Source organism: Lepidochelys olivacea, assembly GCF_965140295.1.
Source record: "Lepidochelys olivacea isolate rLepOli2 genome assembly, chromosome: 14".
NCBI lineage: Eukaryota > Metazoa > Chordata > Testudines > Cheloniidae > Lepidochelys > Lepidochelys olivacea.
In genome coordinates this window covers 45,938,270-45,963,857 of record NC_140424.1, presented here as the reverse complement: position 1 = coordinate 45,963,857, position 25,588 = coordinate 45,938,270, and the positions used below count along the sequence as shown (strand labels likewise).

The following is a 25,588-nucleotide window of genomic DNA, read 5'->3' as shown; positions in this document are numbered from 1 at the left end:
TATCAGCTATAATTTTGCTGCTTTTGGGGGTTGTTATTTTTGTTGTCCCGTCCCCTTGGCTCCCTCCCAACCCTCCCGCTGGCCTTGCCCTGTGTCACGGAGTCCCCGGGCGATGCTCTGGAACTGCTCCCCATGAAGCCAGTCAGGACTCTGGGGCAGTCGCCTTTCTGTGAGCAGCCTGTCTTCAGGACACAGCTCACCCGGCTTCCACCTTCCTGGGTCTGACCTCGGAGCATTCAGCCTCCTCTGCCCCTCCGTGCGCTTCCCACAGCTCTCACCTTGCAGGGAGGAAGGGCCCAGGCCATCAGGTGCCAGGAAACAGGGTGTCGGCAATTCTTTGTGTCCAGACTCCTGCACACACCTGTCCTCTAGGGCTCTGCAATGATCATACCCCCTTACACCACCCCCTAGATACTTAAGAACTGCCTAGGGGAAACTGAGGCACCCCCACACTGTTCAGAGGAAACATTAAGAACAGTCCCACTTCGTCACACCTTGCTTGGGCGCTTTGCTCCATCCCGGGGCTTTTTTCGTTGCTCTGTTTTCCTTCACCCCCCATGAAAATACAGGCTGTGAACAAACCCCCGTGCAGATCCGTGGCCCCCTGCAAGGCCAGCCTGTGACCTGCACCAGCCGCTCACAGCTGGATTTTATGCCCAAGCCCAGCCTGATTCACCGCTGCCTGGTGCGTCATGCAGCCATTTACACGGGGCTGAGATGTTCCTGATTGTGGAGCAGGAGCCAGACACGTCCGTGGCCGGGACGTTTCCGTCGGGGGCCTGACGCAGAGATCCAGGAGACCCCCCTCCCCACCCAATGACAAGGACGTGTGGAAATGGCCCAGCTACTCAGTGGTGTGAATCAGCAACACCCCCCCACCCCCGATGGCAATGCTGGTTTGCACCCAGGGAGGAGCTGCCCCAGAGGGATCCACCCTCAGCCTGGAGTCAGTCAGAGCCATGCAGCTGTGGCAGGACCCAGGTAATCACCTGGGGGGCGCAGGTGTGTGCAGGCTTGGGGGGGGCAGCTGTCTGGGGGGGCATTCATAGACTCCTAGAATATCAGGGTTGGAAGGGACCTCAGGAGGTCACCTAGTCCAACCCCCTGCTCAGAGCAGGACCAACCCCAACTAAATCAAAAAATTAAAAAAACTAAATCACTCCACCTGTGGTCCCCTGGTCCTATTGGGATCCAGGAAGTGGCGGGTGGAAGCCCACCCACTGCTAAAAAATCCCCCCCAGCTCAAGGGGGGGATCTACAGGACCTGGCAACCAAATGATTTCGGGGGACAACTAATGAAATAACAGGGACAGGCGTGCGGTCAAAGGGTCAAACAAAGGGAACCAGATGGGGACAGCGCCCACTGCTCCTCCAAGGCATCAAGGGAGTCAGTGGATGCCACCCAGAATAGCTCTGCCCGGAGGCGTGAGCGGACTGAGGGTCGGAAATAGGCCCACGGTCACAGGAGTCTCCATCGGCCAACCTCCTCTCCCTGCCTTTGTAGATGGCCACTTTAGTCAGGGCCAGGAGGAGGTTGACCAGGAACCGTGGCTTTGTGGGGCCATGGGTAGGGACTGCACAGATAAGGAGGTGAGGGGAAAAGTGCAACCAGAAATGTAACAGTGTCTAAAAGGAGCCGGAACGGGGCTGCAACCTGGCGCATGCCAGGTAAACGTGCGCCAGGGTCTCCCTCATGCCGCAGAAGGGGCAGGTGGCCGGGACGGGGGTGAACTGCGCCAAGTACACGCCCGTGCTCACGCTCTGTGAAGGAGACCCCCCCACCCCACCTACCTCTCTCTGGCGTGGTCAGGCCCCAGGTTGTTGGGGAAACGCCCGGCCAGGTCCTTGTCCGGCAGCGGGAGGAGCTGGAAGGAGATCCCAGGGGCTGAGAACGGCAGGCGAGGGGGACGCAGGCAGGTCACTCAGGGGCGAGAGGCCCCGATCCTGCTACGAGCTGCTGAGCGACCCCCTGGATTTTGTGAGAAGCCGCGTGTGCTGACGTGCTCTGCTGGTTTCGGGTCAAACTGAGCCCCTCCCCCCATACTGCGTTTCCCCCCCACACCCACCCCAGCAAGGTCCCCCCAGCTGGGCCCCGGCTGCCCCATTGCCGTGGGGCTTCGAGCTCCCCCAGCTCTCCAGTGCTGCCCTGAACGAACGACCCCGGCACTCCAGATGCTGCCCTCGCTGCCACCTGCCAGGAGTCTCGCCCCCCGTCCCCGCTGCTCCTCAGCCCGGCTCCATCCCTGCGTGGGGCAGGCCCCTTGCCTTGAACTGGGGGGGCACGTGCCGAGGCCACGTGTGGCACCTCCATCTCCGGGGGCCTGACCCAGGACGCCCTGAGGAGCCCCAATGTCTGGGGAGCAGGCGGGCAGCGCGGCGTGACGACCCAGCCCCTTGAACGGGGGGCTGCTTGGCCCCCGATCGCTAGACACTGCCGGAGTCTCAGCCGGCTCTGTGGTGCCCGGAGGGGCCCAGCTGGCGTCCCCCACATCCACAGGCCAGTGTGGGGATGACCATGTGTCTCCTGCCCTGGGGGAGGGTCTGTCCCTTGCAAACACCCAGCTATAAAGACAAGATCTTGTGTTGGTGGCAGCCGTTGCTGGGTGGGTGCGAGCTGGGTGGGCAGGGGGGAGAGGGCCTGACCCCCGCCCCAGGGGGAGCAGCTGGTCTTCGCAGAGCCCCCTGGATTCACCCCACTGCTGCTCACACTGGGTCCTGCTCTATGGAGACCCATGCGGCAGGCTGTCGGCTCTGGGATGGGATTCGCTATGGGTCTGTGCCAGGGTGGGGTGGGGCAGGGGGATCCCTTGGGCTGGGCTCCCTGCAGGGAGCAGCATTTGCTGACGCCGTGGGGACAGGGAGCTGCGACCCGTGTCTGTCTCTGAGAGCGTCACTGGGGGGGCGCTCCGTTCACCCCCGCAGCAACACCCTCTCCACAGAGCTCAGGGGGGCAGGGAGCAGGAACATGGGGGGGGGGGAATCCAGCGGGGGAAGCGCAGGCTGGCCCTGATTTCTTGGGACGTGCCTCACCCATGAGGGAGGGGACGTGTCCGACAGACCCCCCACACACCCCCCCAGAACCCGCCCACAGGAAAGCCGGCCGCACGGGGTCCTGCTTGGGCAGGGATGTCTGTATCCATGACCCGCAGCCTGTCCCTCCGTCTGCACCCCGAGCCTGAGCACCTCCAAACCCCCATCCTCAGCCAGGACCCCTCATTCCACACCAGCCCCACTCCTCTGACTGAGCACCCCAGATGGACAGACAGCCCCCATGCTTGTCTCTAGCATGCAGGGGTTGGGGGGAGACAGGATTCCTGGGTCCTATTCCAAGCTCTGTGAGGAGAGTGGGGTGTAACTCTAAGAGCTGGGAATCCAGGACCCATCGGTTCTAGTCCTGGCTCTGGGAGGGGTGTGGGGCTGGTGGGTTAGAGCAGGGGGGGCTAGGAACCAGGACTCCTGGGTTCTATCACAGTTCTGTGGCTTCTGACAAGTCGCTTGCCCTCAGTGTCCCCCCGCTGCACAGTGGGGTGAGGACACCGACCGGGGCTGCATTTCTCTCATAGTTTATTCCTCTCCAGTGCAGGTGTGGGGCTGGGCCAGGTCCCCGGATGCCGGGTGGTTTCGGGTGGAAAATCCCTGGCACCGAAATAACGCCCGCCCATGGGACCCTGGTGTCTCACTGACGCACCAACAAGCAGGACGCTGGGCTGGGGTTAGCGCCTCCGGGGCTCGGCCAGGGGCAGCGTGACGCCGACCTGACATCACCGGGCGCCGGGCAGAGTCAGGCCGGGAGGGCCGGGAGCAGACTGTGTTGGATGCTGCTGGGGCCCAGGGCTGGGAGTGGCTCAGAACCATCCCTGGGGGGAGTGAAACCAGGTGAGGGGTGTGACGAAGCGGGACTGTTCTTAATGATTCCTCTGCATAGTGTGGGGGTGCCTCAGTTTCCCCTAGGCAGTTCTTAAGTATCTAGGGGGTGGGGTAAGGGTGTATGATCACTGCAGAGCCCTAGAGGGCAGGTGTGTGCAGGGGTCTGGACACAGAGAATGGCCGACACCCTGTTTTTTGGCAACTGATGGCCTGGGCCCTTCCCCCCTGCAAGGTGAGAGCTGAAGGGTTGGAGAACAAAGGAATCAGGTGACCTCCTGGCCCGGGAAAGGAACAAAGCCCAGAGGAGGAGGGGCTGGAGGGAGTTTCAGTTTGGGGCTGGCTGGAGACATGGAGTGAAGGGCTTTGTCGGGCTCACTGCCCCCCAAAATGGACCCAGCTGAGGGGTCCGGTTCTCTGCACCTGCAAGCTCTGTGTTAGACCATGTTCCTGTCGTCTAATAAACCTCTGTTTTACTGGCTGGCTGAGAGTCACGTCTGACTGCGAAGTTGGGGTGCAGGACCCTCTGGCTTCCCCAGGACCCCGCCTGGGCGGACTCGCTGTGGGAAGCGCACGGAGGGGCAGAGGATGCTGTCACGGAGTGTGGGGGAGTCCAGGCCCTGCACCCCTCTTCCTGGGATCCACTGAGACTCTCAGCCAGCCAGTAAAACAGAAGGTTTATTGGACAACAGGAACACAGTCCAAAACAGAGCTTGTGGGTACAACCAGGACCCCTCAATCACGTCCTTCTGGGGGAGCAGGGAGCTTAGACCCCAGCCCTGGGGTTCCCTGTGTTCCTCCACCCAGCCCCAAACTGAAACTAAACCCACCCAGCAGGTTCCCTGCTGCAGCCTCTGTTCACATTCCTGGGCGGAGGTGTCACCTCCCCCTCCCCCTCCTGGCTCAGGTGACAGGCTCTCAGGTCTCCCCTCCCCAGGGCACATTCCCAGGTCAACACTCCCCCCTCCCTGCTGAGTCACATCGTCACATCTCTCCCCCCTTCGAGACTGAACTGAGCGGGGTCACGCTGACCAGTGACCTGGGGAAGTTCGGGGCCCCCTCTCCGGGACAGCGCATCCGCTATCAGGTTGGCACTTCCCTTCACGTGGACCACGTCCATGTCGTAATCCTGCAGGAGCAGGCTCCATCTCAGGAGCTTGGCGTTGGCTCCTTTCATCTGGTGCAGCCAGGTCAGGGGAGAGTGGTCGGTGTAGACAGTGAAGTGTCGCCCGAAGAGATAGGGCTCTAGTTTCTTGAGGGCCCACACCATGGCCAGGCACTCCTTCTCGATGGCCGCGTAGTGTTGCTCCCGGGGTAGCAACTTCTTGCTCAGGTACACGATGGGGTGTCTCTCCCCCTTTTCATCCTCCTGCATTAAGACCGCCCCCAGTCCCGTGTCTGAGGCGTCGGTGAACACCACAAAGGGCTTGTCAAAGTCTGGGTTTGCCAGAACTGGGCCACTGACCAGAGCCTCCTTCAGCGCCCGGAAAGCCTCCTGGCACTGCTCGGTCCAGACCACCTTGTCTGGCTTTCCCTTCTTGCATAGCTCAGTGATGGGGGTGGCTATGGCGCTAAAGTGGGGCACAAATCTTCGGTAGTATCCTGCCATCCCAATAAAGGCTTGGACCTGCTTTTTGGTGTGGGGAGCGGGCCAGTCTCTGATCACCTCCACCTTGGCTGGTTCCGGCTTTAGGCGGCCGCTCCCCACCCGATGGCCCAGGTAAGATACTTCCGCCATCCCCACCTTGCACTTCTCCGCTTTTACAGTCAGCCCAGCCCCCTGGAGTCGGTCCAGCACTTGTCTAACCTGGGACACGTGGTCCTCCCAGGTCTGGCTAAAGACACAGATGTCATCAATATACGCCACGGCAAAACTCTCCATCCCCCTCAGGAGCTGGTCCACTAGGCGCTGGAAGGTGGCCGGCGCTCCCTTGAGGCCGAAAGGCAGGGTCAGGAACTCATAGAGCCCCAGAGGGGTGATAAAGGCCGATTTCAGTCGGGCATCTGCATCCAGCGGCACTTGCCAGTAGCCCTTTGTAAGGTCCATGGTGGTGAGGTACCGAGCTCCTCCCAGCTTGTCTAGGAGCTCGTCCGGCCTGGGCATGGGGTAGGCATCAGATACAGTGATGGCATTGAGCTTCCGATAGTCCACACAGAACCGGACCGACCCGTCCTTTTTGGGGACCAGCACCACCGGCGAGGCCCAAGGGCTGGCAGATGGCTGGATCACCCCCAAAGCCAGCATGTCCCGGACCTCTCTTTCCAGGTCCTGAGCAGTTTTCCCTGTGACTCGGAAGGGGGAGCATCTTATCGGCGGGTGTGACCCTGTCTGCACCCGGTGGACAGTCAGATTAGTGCGTCCAGGCTGGTTGGAAAACAGCTGTCGGTACGGATGCAGCACCTCCCTGACCTCAGCTTGCTGGGCAGGGGTTAGCTGATCCGAGAGGGGAATTGTTTCCAGGGGGAAACCAGCTCTGGTCCCAGGGAATAGATCTACTAAAGGGTCATCTCCCTGCTCTTCCCACTGTCCACACACGGCCAACACCACATTCCCCCTGGCATAATATGGCTTCATCATATTCACATGGTACACCCGGCGGTGGTGCGCCCGGTTTGACAGCTCCACCACATAGTTTACCTCATTGAGCTGCTTGACGACCTTGAAAGGGCCCTCCCAGGCGGCCTGTAGTTTGTTCTTTCTCACTGGGATGAGAACCATCACCTGATCCCCGGTGGCGTAGGCACGGGCCCGTGCCGTGCGGTCATACCAGACCTTCTGCTTCCTCTGGGCTCTGGCCAGATTCTCCCTGGCCAGGCCCATGAGTTCAGCCAGTCTCTCTCGGAAGATCAGGACATACTCCACCACTGACTCTCCATCGGGAGTGGCCTTCCCCTCCCATTCGTCTCTCATCAGGTCCAGGGGGCCCCTCACCCTCCTGCCATATAACAGTTCGAAAGGCGAAAATCCGGTAGACTCCTGGGGCACCTCCCTATACGCGAACAGCAGGTGAGGTAAGTACTTGTCCCAGTCCTGCGGGTGCTGGTTCATAAAGGTTTTCAGCATCATCTTTAGCGTCCCGTTAAACCTCTCCACCAGCCCATTGGACTGGGGGTGATACGCTGAGGCCCAGTCGTGCCGGACCCCACATTTCTCCCACAAGCACCGGAGCAGGGCCGACATGAAGTTGGAGCCTTGGTCTGTCAAGACTTCCTTGGGGAACCCCACTCGGCTGAAAATGGTCAGGAGCGCATCGGCCACGGTGTCGGCTTCAATGGAAGCTAAGGGCACTGCCTCGGGGTAGCGGGTGGCAAAATCTACCACCACCAGAATGTATTTCTTCCCCGACCGGGTCGTCTTGCTGAGAGGCCCCACGATGTCCATGGCCACCTTCTGGAAAGGCTCCTCTATGATGGGCAAAGGTCTCAAAGCCGCTTTCCCCTTGTCCCGGGCCTTCCCCACCCTCTGACAGGGGTCACAGGATCGGCAATACTGCCGGACCGTGGTAAAGACCCCGGGCCAGTAAAAGTTCTGTAGCAACCTCTGCCGGGTGCGCCGGATTCCCTGGTGCCCTGCGAGGGGGATGTCATGGGCCAGGTGCAGGAGCCTGCGGCGATACTTCTGGGGGACCACCAGCTGCCTCCTGATCCCACAGGACTCTACTTCCCTTGTGGGAGCCCATTCTCGGTACAGGAACCCCTTCTCCCACAGGAACCTCTCCTGGCAGCCTCTCCTCATGGTCCGTCCCACCCTGAGGTCGGCCAGGTCCCTGAGCTTCCGCAAGGAGGGATCTTTCCTCAACTCGGCCTGGAACTCAGCAGCTGGGGCAGGGACGGGGCCCGGTTCCCTCTCGCTGGCCAGGTCTGAGGCCTCCGCCTCTCTAAGCCGTGCCCCTCGGCCCTCCCTCCCCACCAGGGTAGGGTCCTGCGCCTCCGGTGTGATACCCTCCCCGAGGTCAGGGCGCAGTGCCCCTCGCCGGCTCTGGCTACGCGTCACAACCAGGGCGGCCTGGGGCTTGCTTGGCCAGTCCTCTAGGTCTCCCCCCATCAAAACTTCAGTGGGCAAATGGTGGTGTACCCCCACATCCTTGGGGCCCTCCTTGGCCCCCCATTTCAGGTGTACCCTTGCCACGGGCACCTTAAATGGGGTCCCGCCCACCCCTGTCAGGGTCAGATAGGTGTTGGGCACCACCCGATCTGAGGCCACCACCTCGGGCCGGGCCAGCGTCACCTCCGCGCCCGTATCCCAGTATCCATTGACCTTCCTCCCATCCACCTCCAGGGGAACAAGGCACTCTCTCCGGAGGGACAGCCCCGCGCCCACCCTGTAAACTGAGCACCCTGAGTCCAGAGCCTCCAGCCCTCTGGCGGAGCTGGCCTGGGGCACTCTTCCCTCCGGGGCAGGTGGTAAACTGGTAGGCCCCCTGTCCTGGGTCGTCTGCCCCTCGTCCAGCTGGGTCCCTACCCAGTTAACCCTGGGTAGGTTGGGTCTGCTCAGTCTGTCCCTGAGCCCGGGGCACTGGGACCGTACGTGGCCTCTCTGGCCACAGTGATAGCAGCTCAGGTCACGTTGGTCCCCTCGAGCAGGTCGGAGGGGCCCGACGCCAGGCGTTCCCCTTGGGAGGGGGTTCTCCCTATTTCCCCGCTGGGAGGCCCCCTGGTGACTCTCTCTCTGCATCGGGGGGGGCCTGTTCTTTTGGGGCTCCTCCCGGCTACCCCCTGACCGACTGTTCACAAACTCGTCGGCCAGCTGCCCTGCGTGCTGGGGGTTCTCGAGCTTTTTGTCCACCAACCACAGCCTCAGGTCGGAAGGGCACTGATCATACAGCTGCTCCAGTACGATTAGGTCCAGCAGGTCCTCTTTAGCTCGGGCCCCAGCTGTCCACTTGCGGGCATACCCCTGCATCCGGTTGACCAGTTGTAGGTAGGTGACCTCAGGCGTTTTACGCTGACTCCGGAACCTTCTCCGGTACATCTCGGGGGTCAGCCCAAACTCACGGAGCAGGGCCTGTTTGAACAGTTCATAGTCCCCTGCCTCTGCCCCTGTCATTCGGCTGTACACCTCCACGGCTTTGGGGTCCAGTAAGGGGGTGAGAAACTGGAGCCTGTCTGCAGGGTCAACCCTGTGCAGCTCACAGGCATTCTCAAAGGCCGTCAGGAAGCTATCCATGTCCTCCCCCTCCTTCCGCTGGGCCAGGAAGCACTTATCAAAGCTCCTTGCAGTCTTGGGTCCCCCCGCACTCACCGCAGCCGGGACCCCACTGCTCCTCAACCTGGCCAGCTCCAGTTCATGCTGCCTTTGTTTCTCCTTCTCCTGACGTTCATGTTGACGTTGTTTCTCCTTCTCCTCCTGCTCATGTTGACGTTGTTTCTTCTCATGTTGACGTTGTTTTTCATGATCCTCCAGCTCCCTCATTTTCATCTCCCTCTCCCATTCCAGCCGCCTCCGCTCCAGGGATGGGGAGCTCCGCTGGGAGGATCCCCTGCTGGGTGCCGGGGTCAGGGTGCCCTCGGTATTCGCTGGGCTTCCCCCAACCCCTCCCCCGGACATAGGTAGGAAGGGTCTCGGGATGTCCTCAGCAGCAGTCTGACCCCTCCCAGCCCGGTCAGGCCCCAGGGCCCACGCTGCGTCCCCCAGGCGGCTTCCCTCAGGGACAGGGATCGGGTCATCCAAGCGATCCCTCTCCTCCAGCTGGGCAATCAGCTGTTCCTTGGTGGACCTCCCGATGCGCAGCCCCCTCTGCCTGCACAGCTCCACCAGGTCGCTCTTCAGGCGTTTAGCGTACATCTCCCTGCTGGCCACTCGCAGGCCGGGCAGCTTCCCACGGTTTCCAGGAAAAGCCCCTCGTGTGCCCGTCCTTCTTGAGGTCACCGACTCTTTGCCAGGGTCGAGCTGCAGACTCCTCCGCCCCTGGGACCGCTCGCTGCAATCCCCTGGGGGACCCTGTTACTGCAAAAGTCTTTCTCTCTGGTCACACATTCCCAGGGGTTAACCGCCCCCCGAAACCGTCTCTCTCTGAATCTTCAGCACGCCTGGTCCCCGTCAATTCCCCTTCGTTTTACTGCTCCCCAGTCACTTACTGCAGGAAGCGCCGTTCACGGGGTGCAGTACATCCCACCGCTGCCACCAGTTGTCACGGAGTGTGGGGGAGTCCAGGCCCTGCACCCCTCTTCCTGGGATCCACTGAGACTCTCAGCCAGCCAGTAAAACAGAAGGTTTATTGGACAACAGGAACAGTCCCAAACAGAGCTTGTGGGTACAACCAGGACCCCTCAATCACGTCCTTCTGGGGGAGCAGGGAGCTTAGACCCCAGCCCTGGGGTTCCCTGTGTTCCTCCACCCAGCCCCAAACTGAAACTAAACCCACCCAGCAGGTTCCCTGCTGCAGCCTCTGTTCACATTCCTGGGCGGAGGTGTCACCTCCCCCTCCCCCTCCTGGCTCAGGTGACAGGCTCTCAGGTCTCCCCTCCCCAGGGCACATTCCCAGGTCAACACTCCCCCCTCCCTGCTGAGTCACATCGTCACAGATGCTGAATGCTCCGAGGTCAGACCCAAGAAGGTGGAAGCCAGGTGAGCTGTGTGTCCTGCAGACAGGCTGCTCCCAGAAAGGAGACTTCCCCAGAGTCCTGCCCAGCTTCATGGGGAACAGTTCCAGAGCATCGCCCAGGGACTCCGTGACAGGGGGGAAAGCAGACGTCAGTCTGTCTGTCCACCCACAGGTGGACGGGGTGTGAAACGATGTAGAGAGTTAACCCTTTCTGGGTTGCGGGGGCGGAGAAATGTCTCCACTGGCCTGTGGGCAATTGCACGGGGACTTTCTGCTGACACCGGATTGACGGCCCTGGACTGCAAAGGCCCCATGTCCCGGCCCCGGCCCCGTGAGCCAGCCAGTCCCTCCTTGCCCTCCCTGACCTGGACCTTCAGCGTAACTCCAGGGCGCGCAGCCCCATCCACTTGCCCTCCCAGATGGAGCCTGCGCAGGGAAAGCCCAGGGAGGGCCACGCTCTAGGGCTGGAGTCAGCAGGGGCCCGTACTCAGGGCTGGGCTGGAACCCTGGAGTCCTGATGCCATCGGGCTGCCATAGCTACATGATTGTTAAGTTGTGACACAGACTTTGCTTTGCACAGCGGCAGGATGGTGAATACCTTGTGGGAGGAGGGTCCCGGGGGTGGGGGGGGAGAGTAGGAGCAGTGCTGGGATGGTCCTTGTAGGGCGCTGGAGAGAGGAAACTCCATGGCAGGGGTGGGCCTTGGCCAGCAGTAGGAGCTGCAGGCCAGGCTCTAAGTGACTCACACAGATTCACACCCTTGTCCTGCGGGGACAGCCCACGGGTGCAGCTGACAGGGACGTCCCCACGGCCTCGTCTCCTCACTCTCCGGGACACTCCCCAGCCAGGATCCCAGAGCTCTTTGCACCCTGATAGCGCTGGGGCCAATTCCCCCCACAGAACTGCAGCCACCTCTGGGCTGGGACCTGGCAGCTGGGAACCACGTCTGCACTTCACTCCATGTCCCCAGCCAGCCCCAAACTGACTCCCCTTCCAGCCCCTCCTCCTCTGGGCTTTGTCTCTTTCCTGGGCCAGGAGGTCACCTGATTCCTTTGTTCTCCAACCCTTTAGCTCTCACCTGGCAGGGGGGAAGGGCCCAGGCCATCAGGTGCCAGGAGACAGAGTGTCGCCATTTATGTACCCTGGCCCTTTGCTCTGCAACAATTACACCCCCTTATCCCACCACCTAGAGACTTAAGAAATGTGTGATGAAGTGGGACTGTTCTTAATGTTTCCTCTGAATAGTGTGGGGGTGCCTCAGTTTCCCCTTTGCAGTTCTTAAGTATCTAGGGGGTGGGGTAAGGGTGTATGATCACTGCAGAGCCCTAGAGGGCAGGTGTGTGCAGGGGTCTGGACACAGAGAATGGCCGACACCCTGTTTCCTGGCAACTGATGGCCTGGGCCCTTCCCCCCTGCGAGGTGAGAGCTAAAGGGTTGGAGAACAAAGGAATCCGGTGACCTCCTGGCCCGGGAAAGGGACAAAGCCCAGGGGAGGAGGGGCTGGAGGGAGTTTCAGTTTGGGGCTGGCTGGGACATGGAGTCTGGCTCACTGCCCCCCAAAATGGACCCAGCTTAGGGGTCCCGTTCTCTGCACCTACAAGCTCTGTTTTAGACCATGTTCCTGTCGTCTAATAAACCTTCTGTTTTCCTGGCTGGCTGAGAGTCACGTCTGACTGCGAAGTTGGGGTGCAGGACCCTCTGGCTTCCCCAGGACCCCGCCTGGGTGGACTCGCTGTGGGAAGCGCACGGAGGGGCAGAGGATGCCGAACGCTCCGAGGTCAGACCCAGGAAGGTGGAAGCTGGGTGAGCTGTGTGTCCTGAAGACAGGCTGCTCACAGAAAGGCGACTGCCCCAGAGTCCTGACTGGCTTCATGGGGAGCAGTTCCAGAGCATCGCCCGGGGACTCCGTGACAACTGGTGGTAGCGGTGGGATGTACTGCACCCCATGGATGGCACTTCCTTCAGTAAGTGACTGGGGAGCTGTAAAACGAAGGGGGATTGACGAGGACCAGGCGTGCTGAAGGCTCAGAGAGGAGCGGTTTCGGGGGGTGGTTAACCCCTGGGAGTGTGTGACCAGCGAGAAGGACTGTGCAGTAATGGGGTCCCCCTGGGGACTGCAGTGAGCAGTTTCAGGGACGGAGGAGCCTGCAGCTTGGCCCGGGGAGAGAGAAGGACTTTTGCAGTAACAGGCTCCCCCAGGGGATTGCAGCGAGCGGTCCCAGGGGCGGAGGAGTCTGCAGCTCGACCCTGGCAAAGAGGTGGTGACCTCGAGAAGGGCTGGCACACTAGGGGTTCTCCCTGGAAACTGTGGGGAGCTGAGAGCACACAGGCCTGTGAGTCCACAACAACTTGGGAGGAGCGGAGTGATGGCCTGTCACTGTCTCCTTAAGAAGGACATTGTAACCCTGTGCAGAAAGAGAGGGTTGAGCATTGGAAAGTTCACCAAAGCAGAGTTAATCGTGCAGCTGGAGGAGGATGACCGCGCTAAGGAACAGATTCCTGACCCCCAATGGGGCTATAGCAGGATCAGGGAGCAGCTGGAGTGGTAGCCAGGCATCCCCAAGACTCCTGTCCCCGTCCAGACGGGGGTCTTCACGATCGGGTTCCCCATCGGGGGATCGAGACGGACGGGATTGGAGCTGAGTCTGAGAGAGCAAGAGGACTGTGAGAGACAGCGAGAGCCCGAGAAAGAGCTGCAGAAGCAGCAGCAGCATGAACTGGCGGTGGTGGGGCGGAGAGGCCTCCTCCCCGGGGTGAGTGGGGATAGATCCCGGGGTGCCAGTTCCGCAGGGAACCTCAAGACTAAATTGCTGCCCCTGGTTAAGGATGGGGGGGAGGTGGATGCCCACCTCACTGCCTTTGAGCAGGCTGGAGATTTGAACCAAGGGGACCCTGCGGAAAAGCCCCGGTGTCTAGCTCCCTTGCTGGGTCCCAAGGCCATAGACTCCGTCAGCCAGATGGTTGGGGATGTGGACAGGCTCCCACTCCTGACCCCAACCTATATGTCTGTGTGGAGTTTCCTGGGGCCAGGCCCCTTGGACCTCCAGTGGGAGCAGAAGGTGATGGTCAATGGGGAGACATTCTTGGGGTGGCCAAAGGGCATGGGCTGCATAAACCTTCCCACATGCGGCCTGCGAGTGCTATCGACCACCCCCGACCTAAGGGAGGGCGTGAAACTGGAAGGGCCTGGTGTAACTCCTACCAAGGAAGGCTGGGGCATCCATGGGAACGTTGGTGGCTTCGAACTTCCCCAGGTCACCGGCTAAAGTGACCCCGCTCAGTTCGATCTCGAAGGGGGGAGAGATGTGATGAAGTGGGACTCTTCTTAATGTTTCCTCTGAATAGTATGGGGGTGCCTCAGTTTCCCCTAGGCAGTTCTTAAGTATCTAGGTGGTGGGGTAAGGGTGTATGATCATTGCAGAGCCCTAGAGGGCCCGTGTGTGCAGGAGTCTGGACACAGAGAATGGCCGACACCCTGTTTCCTGGCCACTGATGGCCTGGGCCCTTCCCCCCTGCAAGGTGAGAGCTAAAGGGTTGGAGAACAAAGGAATCAGGTGACCACCTGGCCCGGGAAAGGAACAAAGCCCAGAGGAGGAGGGGCTGGAGGGAGTTTCAGTTTGGGGCTGGCTGGGACATGGAGTGAAGGGCAGACGTAGTTGTCTGGCTCACTGCCCCCCAAAATGGACCCAGCTGAGGGGTCCCGTTCTCTGCACCTGCAAGCTCTGTTTTAGACCATGTTCCTGTCGTCTAATAAACCTTCTGTTTTACTGGCTGGCTGAGAGTCACGTCTTGACTGCGGAGTTGGGGTGCAGGACCCTCTGGCTTCCCCAGGAGCCCCACCTGAGTGGACTCGCTGGGGGGAAGCGCACGGAGGGGCAGAGGATGCTGAATGCTCCGAGGTCAGACCCAGGAAGGTGGAAGCTGTGTGAGCTGTGTGTCCTGAAGACAGGCTGCTCACAGAAAGGCGACTACCCCAGAGTCCTGACTGGCTTCATGGGGAGCAGTTCCAGAGCATCGCCCAGGGACTCCGTGACACCTCCCCAGCCAGGGCGACTTCTACGACTGCCGGGTGGAGCACTGGGGGCTGCCCGAGCCCTTCACGAAGCACTGGGGTAAGGCTGGGGTGCCCGGGGACCCCGCTGGGCACAGGGCTGGGAGCCAGGATGCCTGGGTTCTATCCTGGCTCTGGGATAGGAGTGGAGACTAGTGGGTCAGAGCGGGGGCAAAACTGGGTGCTCAGACACCTGGGTTCTATCCCAGCTCTGGTAGGGGAGCAGTGTCTAGTGGGTCAGAGCAGGGGGGCTGGGAGCCAGGACACCTGGTTCTATCCCAGCTCTGGGAGGGAAGATTGGGAACAGCCCCCCTCACTCCGTGCCCTGTCCCTCTCCCCCTTTCTCCAGAAGTCCAGGTGCCCACCCCCGTCCCCGAGACCACTGAGACCCTGATGTGCGCCCTGGGCCTGGCCGTGGGCATCATCGGCATCATCATGGGCACCATCCTCATCATCAAGGGCATGAAGATGAACGCCGCCCGCAACCCACGGGGCCCCTTGTGAGTAGCCGCTGCCCAGGGAGGGCACCCACTGCACCCGCAGCCCCTGGGCCCATACAGCACTCCCCGGGGAGACCCCCACCTGTTGTGTGTCCCCCAGCCAGCCACAGCCCCATAGCCCATCCAGCACCCACTGGGGAGACTCCCCGCACCCGCTGTGCTCCTCCCAGCCAGCACCCCCTGTGTCACAGGGAAACTCCCAGGCAGTGCTGGGAAGTGGCCCCGATCCCTGCCAGCTTCGTGTTGGGGCCCAGAGCTCCTGGTAACTGACCCTCTTTGCCTTTCAGATAAACGCGGGGAGGAGCCGGGCCCCTGAACCCGCAGGTGCCTTCGTGAGACCCACTCGTACTGCCCCCCCGCTACCCGCAGGGTCCCTGCTCCGTGCCCGTTGGTGCCAGCTGCTGTACCCCGACCCCGTAACCGGGACAAGCCAACCCGCTAGAGACTCACCGGGGAGCCGGCCCCTCGGACTTCCCTCACCCACCCCGCTGCTGGGCTTGGGAGGGGGCACCTATCCAGGGAGAGGGCTGCTGCCCCATGGGGCTGGGAATGGGGATCGCCCCTCGTCAGGGGCAGCAGGGCCCACGGGGCTGATCCAAACCCCATTGCCATCGTGGGGAAGGTTTCTCTTGACTCCAGTGGGAGCTGGATTGGGCCCCGAGCCCGGCCCCTGTTGGCCAGAGGCTGCTGTCAGTCAGCCCAGGTAAAGCCCCTCCAGCCATTACCCAGCAGGCTTTGGGCCAGATTTGGCCATTCCCGGTCAATGGGGTCCCCACGGGGCGGGATCGGGCCCATGACTGTCCCAGCGCTAGTCCCTGGCTAAAGGCCCCATGGCACCCGTGTGTGACTCCCCCGGGGTCCATCCCTGCTGGGTCTGTGTGGAAAGGGCCCAGTCCCTGTATAGCCCCCCTTCTCCCTGTGCCCCGTGTGTGTCCACAGCCCGGCCGCCCCCGATCTCGCCCTGCAGCTTTGCGAACAGCCATAAAATGGGTTTTGGGGACGTTTTTTATCATGATTTTAAATCTGGTCAGTCTGGGCCATGTCCGCGGCAGCCTGTGTTAGCCCAGCCCAGCCGCAGTTGGTCCAGGGGCCCCGGGTTATAGCGGGAGTTAAGAGCGTTCAGTAGAAGGGCTAAGGAAGGGGCCAGGACTCCTGGGTTCTGTCCCGGCTGTGGGCGGGGAGTGGGGGCTAGTGGGGGAGAACTGGGAGTCAGGATTCGGGGGGTCGATTCCCGTTGCTGACACGGACTTGCTGCGAGTTGTGATGCACCCTATGCCTGTTTCCCCTTGTGTGATATATGGCCAGTCTCCTCCTGCCGTGGTGGTGGGGGCTCTGGGGCTGAGGGATGGTCCCTGAAGAGCTTTGAGATCGTCCCATGGCCGGGAGCCCTGCAGAAGGGCAGGACTCATGGGCCAGGGTCCCCCGGGACTGAACCCCGCAGGGCGAGCGGCTGCAGAGAGATGCTGGCCTGTCTGGGTGCTGCGGTGACGTCCCCCAGGCTGGGGTCACTGTGACGCGAAAGGCAGATCCCCCCCACCCCAAACACGGCACTGAGCCCCCAACCCAGCGCTTCCTTGCACCCCTTCACTGGCACCTGCTGGGAGACCCCTGTGATGGTTCCCCCCCGCCCCATGGTGCCACTTGGAAGTAGGGCACCACTGAGCCCACCTGACTCACCAGCGAGGGCTCCCTTTACACCGTACTGCTCTGCAGCCTGCCAAGCCCCCCCGGCTTCAGCCTGCACGTTACCAGCACACACACAGGTAGGGACACCCCCAGCTGCAGCTTCACACAGATGCTGAGATCAGCTCTGCATGGGAAGGCTCAGCTAAGGAACTGCCCGGTACTCAAGTGCACACCCCCCTCTAGAGGATAAACCCCAAATTATACCGTCTTGCACTGCACAGAGATGGGTACAGCATAAGCTCATGAAATTCACCCCCTCCCTCAGTGTGGAGAGGAATATGCACAGCCTTCTGCCCCCGGTTATGATTTTCACACCCTGGGTTTAGAGAAAACAAAAACAAGTTTACCAAACTTAACCCCCTCCGCCTGTGATTTATTTCTAATAGATGCTTGGGATTGCTCAAACTGGTCAGCTAGAGTAGCCAGTTCATCGACAGTTTTCACCTTTTTATCCCATAAACGCTGTTTTACATCGTCATTACACACACTCAGGAAATGCTCCTGAGCAACATGATCAGCCATTTCTGCAGCGCTTCTAACACCTTTTCCCCCTTGCCCATCACATCTCTCATCTGCTTCCACAGGCCACATTACTCATTCCAGCCCCTCTCTTTAGGCTTCTGAATTTTACTCAATCTGCTTCAAGTGTGAAAGTGTTTTAAAACCATTTCCTTGAATTTACCATAATCTGCAGCATCACCAATAGGCATCTTACTGAATCTGTCCAGAGCTTTCCCAGACAACTTTGCAACCAACATGGGCATCTTTTGGTCTTCAGGAATCTCATGGAGCACATACAGCCTCTCAAGGTGATGAAATATTCAGCAATGTCCCCTGTCTCGCTGTATGCAGGACACAACCGCTCCCATTGGTGGCTTTTTGGAGCGGTGGGACCCCGTGGTGTCTCTGTGGGGCGCTGGTTCCGCCCCTCTATCAAGTCCAGTTCATGCTTCCTCTCTCTTTCCTTCTGCTCCATGGCGAGCTTCTGGGCCTCGATTTCCTTATCAGCCTCTATCGGTCTCAGTTCCAGGGCGTTCTGGTGCGCAGCCTCTTGTCCGGCATCTCTGCTTCTGTGGTTCTTTGCTCTGCTGCTTCTCCTGCATTGATCTCCAGCTGCTTTAATTCCATTTGCCTTTTGCTCCCTCCGTCTCTCCCCTCCCCACTACCCGCCTATCCCTCCCCCTTGGCTGTCCCCCACCATCCCTCGCTCAGCGCGTCGTCCCCCTGCCTGGCTTGGTTACTTACCCTGCTGCCTGCCCCCTTCCCCACCACCCCCCGCCCTTCCCACTCACTGCCCCCACCCTCACAGGGCGGCCATGTGTCCGTGGGAAACACCTTGAGCTCTGTGGACCAGTGACATTTTCCCACGGGGCGGCTCCACGCCCACGGCGCTGACCCGGCTTCCAGCCCATGGGGAACCAAGGCCGGGAACCGCGGCCAGTGGGAGCTGCGGGGGGCGGGGCCAGAGCTGCCGGGCCCCGCCCCCGGAGTCGGGCACGGTGTGGGGGGAGCCGCAGGCAGCCCCTCAGCCCGCGGAGCAGCAGGTGTCGGTCACTGTCAGACAGACACAGACGGGGTGGGGGTTGGGACAGACAGATGGAGGCCGGGGGAGCAGCGATGGGCACCCTGGGGTTGGCATTAAATACCGACTACAGAGGGGGCTTCCTGGGGGGGGCTATAGCAACTCCCCCCACCACAGAGCAGATCTGGGCTGCAGCTAGCTCCATCCATCACTCCGCCCCGCCCCACAGAGACCCACACAACCCTCTGCCCCCCCCGAGAAACCCCCACCGACCCCTGTGCCCCCGTCACTCCTCTCCAGAGAGCCCCCCCCTTTGTGCCTCCAGAGACAGCTCCCCTCCCCCCTGCTCCCTACCATCTCACTGTCACGGACTCACAGATCGTGCCCACTCTTGGCCCCGTGCAGTCCGTGGGGGGTGCCCCATTCAGTGAGACAGCCCTTCTCCCGGGGGTCCACTCTCTCTCGGGGTTAAGCCCCTCCATCTTCTGGAGCTGCACCGCTCTGAGCCTCAGCACCCCTGTCTCTGCCGTGGGCCCCCTCAGGGAGTCCCCTCGCTCTGGACCCCCGGGGCCTCCACCCCCCGAAGGGGATGATGCCCCACTGTTCTCTAGACCGGAGCGACTCTCCGCCAGCGTAAAACAGGAGGGTTTATTGACTGTCTGAACCCAGCACAGGACACTCTCAGGGCCTCAGGCCTGGCCTCCCTCAGCCCAGCGCATCCCAGTCTCCCCTGCATCCAGGGGGGACCTGCCTGCTCCCTCTCTTCAGCTCCGAGCCCCCCTGCTTCCCAGCTGGGCATCTGATCTCACCGGCCCCAAGCCCCTCCCCCCCGTCCATTGTCTCCTCTCCAGGTAAACAGAGTCACCTGGGCCCCCTCTCCTCTCTTCGCAGCCCATTGTCGTCCCGCTGGCCAGACCCGGCTGGGCCTCCTGAGCTGGGCCTCCGGGTCACCAGTCAACGATCACCAGTCGCTGGGGTCTCCATTCTCCACGCCAGTGGTTGGGGTCCCAAGTTCCCTCCCTGGTCCTCTGTAACAACAAACTCCCTCTCCCATCACCTCCTTAAACCCGTAGCACCGAGGGAAACTGAGTCCCACCCCCTCTGCATGCAACCCATTGACAAAACCAAGAAAATCCCCCACAGGAAACAAGGAAAAACAGGAAACTCCCCCACTTCGTCACACTCCCCCTTTGCCTTTCCCCTCCCCCCCAGCCCATTGTCCCCCGTGCCCAGTGGGAGCTGCCCCTGAGGCAGGGCGCCTGCTTGCAGACTCAGACCTGCCTGGTGCCTGCACAGCGCGGGGAGGGGGAGCCACAGGTGAGCAAGCTCCAGTCGTCAGCATCATCACAGCCACAGCCATTCTCTGTTTGGGGATTTCATTTCCCCGGGGCGAGGAATTCTAGCTGCTCTTCCCTTCCAGACAGCTGGTGGCTTTTCCCGTAAGAAACCGCACACCTGCTTTGCAAAGACGTCCATGCATCCCTGTTCACTTGCCAAGTGTCTTTTCCGGTTGTTCATTTATTTTGTTAACTCAGTTTCAGAGGCAGTTTTAAAAGTCCCTTGAATTGTAGCTGGTTTTTGCCGTTGGTCCAAAGGCACGTGGAAGAGGTGCAGACTTTTATTTCTGTGGGCGAACCCACCCGACGCGGAAATGTGAGTGTCGGAGCTAGGAAAGCTCTGCAAGGGTAAGGGACCCTTCAGGACATTGTCCTCAAGTCATTCCTTCTTCTGGGCATCCCACTCTATTGTTCCCTCCTGCAGTGACAGTGATCAGTGTCTCCACCCACGGGGGAGATGGTTTGTTTTTTCTAAAAGCAGTTAGTTTATTTATTTTATTTTAAGAATTTAGAGGCAACACCCAAGACACGGAAAATAACCAGTGACTTCCATGTAGCATTTCACATTGCTGGCTTTCTTCTCCTCAGAGGAACACGTGCTTCACATTTCCACCAGACTGAGTCCTTCTATTGTCCCATTGCTGGTCTCCTTTGCCGTTTGTCTTTCAATAGCAGTTCCAGGGTTGTCATAGTCTTTTACTCTAGCTTCTCAATGGGATATTAAGTCCTGTAGCCTACTGATAACATCCTCTTTTTGCTCCACCATCTGCATTAGCTCTTGAATCCGGTTATTCACTGTCGTCATTTTCTCAGTAGCTTCTTCAAGTTGTCGGGCAGATTCACTTTATTTAATCACCTGCATTTCAAGCTCGTCAGTTCTCCATGTCAGCTCTTCTTTGGTTTTAGTTAGTTCAACGGTAACTTTCCCCAGTTTTTCTTCAAGCCAAGCAGTCGCTTCCTGTGGGTCTTCTCGGGATCCAATATACCTGCAACCTCCTTCTGCCTGCTTCTTAATATCAGTGACATCGTCTTGCAGAGAATCAATAATACCCTCAAGAGCAGTACACTTTTCGGGATCTCCATTCTCGCCTCCTTCCAGCATTCCAGCTCTTTCATTACAGTGGGAATTCTTCATCTCCTGTTCTTCATCCAGGTTTTTGGCACATTCATTTACCAAATCCTCGTAGATTTCCAAGCGTTGTTCAGAATCTTCTTCCAGCAACTCTGGATCCTGAGAAAGGCATTGCTTGAAAACTGTTTCCCGTTGAGCAAAATACGGAGTAAATTCTTGTGTGCCTTCTTCATGAATTTTTAATTCCAAGATTAATTTATCTTTGCTTTCATTGATCAGCTTGCTTTCCAGGTCTTCTATTAGAGTTAGTAGCCTCAGATACTCTTCTTTTCCAAGAATTACTTTCTTTTCCTCCTCCTCCTCATTTGCCATCTCTTTTGCCAGATCATGCTCTTCATGTGTGTCATTGTTATCCACAGTTAAATGCTCATCGTCTTCTATCACATCTTCCAGGCTCCTGTCCCAAAGTACAGGGGCTCTTTTTCTTGCTGCCTGCATTTTCCTGTCAGCGTTATTTAGGAGAGACGCGTCTCTTGCAGACTTCTGGACAACTGGCCGCTCTTGGGGAGCGTTAGAAGAGTCTTGAACACAAATTTTTGGGGCAACTGCTGAGAGCTTGAGCACATTGAGCGTTCGTCGCACGCAGCAGCACACTGGCTGATGTTTACCATCCTATAAAGCTTTCCTCTTCCCCTGAAAAAGCCTTGAAGGAAGCGAGTGTCCCGAAATGGTACGTGCAGCGGCAGCTTTGGCTGTTGACTGTTCTTGAGTGCATGGAGGCATTTGCCTAGAATCAGTAGAGAAGTGTGAATATTTCCACTCTCTTTCAATCTATCACCCTCATTGCCGAGGAGCTGGGCTCAGAGGTGTCCAGGCAGGTGCCCGGCGCTGGTTGCGGTAGCAGCCCGGGGAGGGGCGTTTTAAGGGGTGTGAACTGTGAATGTTGATGGTCTCTGTGTTGGGGGGTTACAGGCCTGGGGCCAGGGGATCCCCGGAATCGCCCGAGCCAGGGCTCTAGGGGGTGCAGTCCTGGGTCTCTGAAACGTCCCCCAGGTTCTGCTCAGCCAGCCTGGCCTCCTGCGTAACTCGGCCCCGGGGATTTCAGCCGGGATCTCTGCGTCCGGCCTCGCCCGGAGCTTGTCCTGATGGGCTGTACGTCCACCCGGCTATAGTCCAGGCTGGCCCCCCCAGACCAGCTGTGACTCGAGGTCGCTCCATGAGTCAGTCCCGAGTGACCCCGGTTGGGGACCCGGCCCTCCATAGCCAGGCCCTACAACCGCCTGGCACTGCCCTAGGACCCGGCCTGCTCTTTGCTCAGCCTGGCCCCACCAAGGTCCCCCCACCATGGGACCCTGCCCTCTCTGACAGGGGTGGAGGTGGGGGAGCAGGGCTGTGTTTCCCCCTGAGGTCCCCCCATGTGTCTCCTGCCCTGGGGGAGGGTCTGTCCCTTGCAAATGCCCAGCTCTAAAGACAAGATCTTGTGGTGGTGGCAGCCGTTGCTGGGTGGGCACGAGCTGGGTGGGCAGGGGGGAGAGGGCCTGACCCCCGCCCCAGGGGGAGCAGCTCGTGTTTACAGAGCCCCTGGATTCCCCCCACTGCTGCTCACACCCTGTCCTGTTCTCTGGAGCCCCGTGGGGCAGGCTGTCGGCTCTGGGATGGGATTCGCTATGTGTCAGGGAGTCCCCGGGCGATGCTCTGGAACTGCTCCCCACAAAGCCAGACAGGACTCTGGGGAAGTCTCCTCTCTGGGAGCAGCCTGTCTGCAGGACACACAGCTCACCTGGCTTCCCCCTTCCTGGGTCTGACCTTGGAGCCTTCAGCATCCTCTGGCCCTCCGTGCGCTTCCCCCAGCGACTCCGCCCAAGCAGGGTCCTGGGGAAGCCAGAGGGTCCTGCCCCCCAATTCCGTAGTCAGACGTGACTCTCATCCAGCCGGGGAAACAGAGGTTTATTAGATGATAGGAACATGGTCAAACACAGAGCTTGTAGGTGCAGAGAACAGGACCCTTCAGCCAGGTCCATTCTGGGGGGCAGTGAGCCAGACAACCCCGTCTGCACTTCACTCCTTGTCCCCAGCCAGCCCCAAACTGAAACTCCCTCCAGCCCCCTCTCCTCTGGGCTTTGTTTCTTTCCTGGGCCAGGAGGGCACCTGATCTCTTTGTTCTCCAGCCCTTTAGCTCTCACCTCACAGGGGGGAAGGGCCCAGGCCATCAGTGGCCAGGAGACAGAGTGTCGGCCATTTATGTACCCTGGCCCTTTGCTCTGCAACAATTACACCCCCTAAAGACTTAAGAACTGCCTTGGTGAAACTGAGGCACCCCTACAGTATTCAGAGGAAACATTAAGAACAGTCCTGCTTCGTCACACTATGGGTCTGTGCCGGGGTGGGATGGGGCAGGGGGATCCCTTGGCCTGGGGTCCCTGGAGGGAGCAGCATTTGCTGACGCCGTGGGGACAGGGAGCGACCCGTGTCTGTCTCTGAGAGTGTCACGGGGGGGTGCTCCGTTCACCCCCATGGCAGCACCCTCTCCATAGAGCTCAGAGGGGCAGGGAGCAGGAACATGGGGTGTGGTGGGGGGAATCCAGCGGGGAAAGCGCAGGATGGCCCTGATTTCTTGGGACGTGCCTCACCCATGAGGGAGGGGACGTGTCCGACAGACCCCCCGCCCCCCCACACACACACCCAGAACCCGCCCCCAGGAAAGCCGGCCGCACAGGGTCCTGCTTGGGCAGGGATGTCTGTATCCGTGACCCGCAGCCTGTCCCTCCGTCTGCACCCCGAGCCTGAGCACCTCCAAACCCCCATCCTCAGCCAGGACCCCTCATTCCACACCAGCCCCACTCCTCTGACTGAGCACCCCAGATGGACAGACAGCCCCCATGCTTGTCTCTAGCATGTGGAGGGTGGGGGGCTGGGAGCCAGGGCTCCTGGGTACTTTCCTAACACTGTGAGGGGAGTGGGGACTAGCGCGGGGGGCTGGGAACCAGGACTCCTGGGTTCTATCACAGTTCTGTGGCTTCTGACAAGTCGCTTTCCCTCAGTGTCCCCCTCTGTACCATGGGGTGAGGACACCGACCGGGGCTGCACTTCACTCGTAGTTTATTCCTCTCCAGTTCAGGGGTGGGGCTGGGCCAGGCCCCCCGGATGCCGGGTGGTTTCGGGTGGAAAGTCCCTGGCACCGAAATAACGCCCGCCCATGGGACCCTGGTGTCTCACTGACGCACCAACAAGCAGGACGCTGGGCCGGGGTTAGCACCTCCGGGGCTCGGCCAGGGGCAGCGCGGCACCGACCGGGCATCACCGGGCGCCGGGCAGAGTCGGGGCGGGGAGCAGAGTGTGTTGGATGCTGCTGGGGCCCCGGGCTGGGGGCTCAGAACCATCCCTGGGGGCGGGGGGGAGTGAAACCAGGTGAGGGGGAAAGCAGACGTCAGTCTGTCTGTCTGTCCGCCCACAGGCTGCCGGGGTGTGAAAGGACGTAGAGAGTTAACCCTTTCGGGGTCGCGGGGCCTGAGAAATGTCTCCACTGGGCTGTGGGCAATTGCACGGGGACTTTCCGCTGACACGGGATTGATGGCCCTGGACTGAAAGGCCCCATGTCCCGGCCCTGGCCCCCTGAGCCAGCCAGTCCCTCCCCCCCAATCCCGGCCCTTCAGCGCAGCCCTGTCCATTTGCCCTCCCTGACGGAGCCTGTGCAGGGAAAGCCCAGCGAGGCCGCGCTCGAGGGCTGGAGTCTGGAGGGGCCCGTACTCAGAGCTGGGCTGGAACCCAGGAGTCCTGGTGCCCAGGGCTGGGCTCTGTCTGGCCCATGGGGCTGCCGTAGCTGCACCATAGTTAGGTGTGACACAGACTTTGGTTAGCGCAGAGGCAGGATGGTGAATAGCCGGGGCGGGGGTGTGGCGGGGGGCAGGAGTAGGGCCGGGATGGTCCATGTGGGGCGCTGGAGAGAGAAGACTCCATGGCAGGGGGGTCTTGGCCAGCAGAAGGAGCAGCGGGCCAGGCTCTGAGTGACTCACACAGATTCATGCCCTGGCCCTGTGTCCCCTCCCACAGGGACAGCCCATGGGAGCAGCTGACAGGGACGTCCCCACGGCCTCATCTCCCCGCTCTCCGGGACACTCCCCCACCAGGGTCCCAGAGCTCTTTGCACCCCGATAGCACTGGGGCCAATTTCCCCCACAGAAATGCAGCCACCGCTGGGGTGGGGCCTGGCAGCTGGGAAACAGCATCCAATGGGAGCGGCGGGGAAGGGCCAGGGGAGCATGAATGGCCATGGTGGGGCAGGGGCTGGGGTCTCCCCGGCAGCCCTGGGGCAGGGTAACAGCGACAGAGCAGGGCCGGGCTGGGGGGAGGGGGAATGTGAGCACCCAGCCCACATATCGCCCCAGAGGTTGTGGGGTCCTGAATAGCTGGGACCCCACAAGCAACCCCCACAGCGGGATGTGGGACTCTCTGACTGGGATGGGGCTCTCGTGTCACTGGTGAGTCTCTGGGCCCCTGGGGGGTTGGGGCTGTGACTCCCTGGGGGGTTTGGGCTCCTGAATAATAACTGCCCTGCCCCATAGCCCAGCTCAATGACAGCCCCCCCATCCCAGCCCGGCCCTGTCGCTGACCCCAGGCCGGGGTGTCCGTGCTCTTGGGGTGCCCCCCAGGCTCACCAGGGGGACGGGAGCATCCCCCCCTCTGCAGCTGCCTCTCCCCTGGGGAAGGAACCGGTCTGCACTGGGACTGGGAACCCACAGCCTCCCCCAGGGGTCACCCCCACCCGCAGAGCCCCCCTCTGGGGTCCTGCCCCCTCCCTCCCGTCAGATCCGGCCCTGCCCAGGGCCCTCCCCAGCACAACAACCCTGATCCCTCCAGCCGCTAAATGGCCCCATGGTGTGTCTGGGGAGTCCCCTCCCCCAGGGCAGCTGCTCTGTGCCCTGCGTCCCGCTCCCCCCAGCCAGAGCCCAGCGGGCCCAGTGGCCCCAGCCCTGTCCCGGCCCCGGGGGAGCAGTGAGCACGGAGCCAGGGG

At 60.7% G+C, this 25,588-nt stretch overlaps 1 long non-coding RNA gene across 1 annotated transcript; it reads left to right on the top strand.

Moving 5' to 3' along the window:
* Nucleotides 1-13,950: 13,950 nt before the first annotated feature.
* LOC311530974 lies at nucleotides 13,951-16,968 on the top strand. The gene is made up of 3 exons (XR_014714130.1): nucleotides 13,951-14,521; nucleotides 14,810-14,960; nucleotides 15,248-16,968. It is a non-coding gene; the product is annotated as an uncharacterized lncRNA (long non-coding RNA).
* The last annotated feature ends 8,620 nt before the right edge of the window (nucleotides 16,969-25,588 follow it).